Below are 774 nucleotides of genomic sequence, written 5' to 3'. Positions count from 1 at the left end.
TCTTGGCTCACTGCAACCTCTGGCTCCCGGGTTCAAGTGATTCTCATGCCTCAGCCTCCTGAGTAGCTAGGATTACAGGCACCCACCACCATGCCTGGCTAATTTTTGTATTTTTAGTAGAGAGAGGGTTTCACCATGTTGGCAAGGCTGGTCTGGAACTCTTGACCTCAAGTGAGCAACCCTCCTCGGCCTCCCAAAATGCTGAGATCACAGGCATGAGCCACTGTGCCCGGCCTTAGTTGAGATTTTGAGGGAGGGAAGACAGGCACATACCACCTACTTAAACAGAACAGCACTTCTACAGGGCAAGATTTCCCCCTGAACAGATGAGGTTGCCATATGCAGGCACAATGGAGGGGAACATTTAAGGAGACAGAACTGCCAATGGCTTCCTTCTTATAGGACAGGGGCTGAATGCTAGTCCAGCTCTGTAGGGCTCCCCAGAAGGCCTCACACAGGTCACAGATGCATCTGGTTGAGCACGCCAATCCGTGTTTTGGCACTCTTGAAGTCTCAAAGTTCTTTAAAAAGCTTCCTTGAGAGCCCCAGAAGTTTGGATACATTGCAAATGTCCTTCGCCTTTGGAGCTGATGCTAAGGAGGGGATTGAGCATCAGGTCTCCCGGCCTTGGGAACCGCTGCACTGGGAGGACCTCAGGCTGCCTCTTGTGTGGAGCTACTTAATCTCGTTCCTTTTTTCTCTATTCCTATTTTACCACCCACTCCTTTTGGCCTAGATCCTCCTGGACACTGGAAGGGTAGCTCAAGTGAGGAA

At 50.9% G+C, this 774-nt stretch overlaps 1 protein-coding gene across 2 annotated transcripts in view; it reads left to right on the top strand.

Moving 5' to 3' along the window:
- Nucleotides 1-774, top strand: part of TRERF1 (transcriptional regulating factor 1) — a 246,761-nt gene that overhangs the window by 92,713 nt on the left and 153,274 nt on the right. The window lies entirely within an intron of this gene.

The sequence above is a fragment of the Mandrillus leucophaeus genome, unplaced genomic scaffold, assembly GCF_000951045.1.
Source record: "Mandrillus leucophaeus isolate KB7577 unplaced genomic scaffold, Mleu.le_1.0 Scaffold3, whole genome shotgun sequence".
Classification (NCBI taxonomy): Eukaryota; Metazoa; Chordata; class Mammalia; order Primates; family Cercopithecidae; genus Mandrillus; species Mandrillus leucophaeus.
Note: the sequence above shows the minus strand (reverse complement) of the source record. Positions and strands in the feature narration are given on the sequence as shown.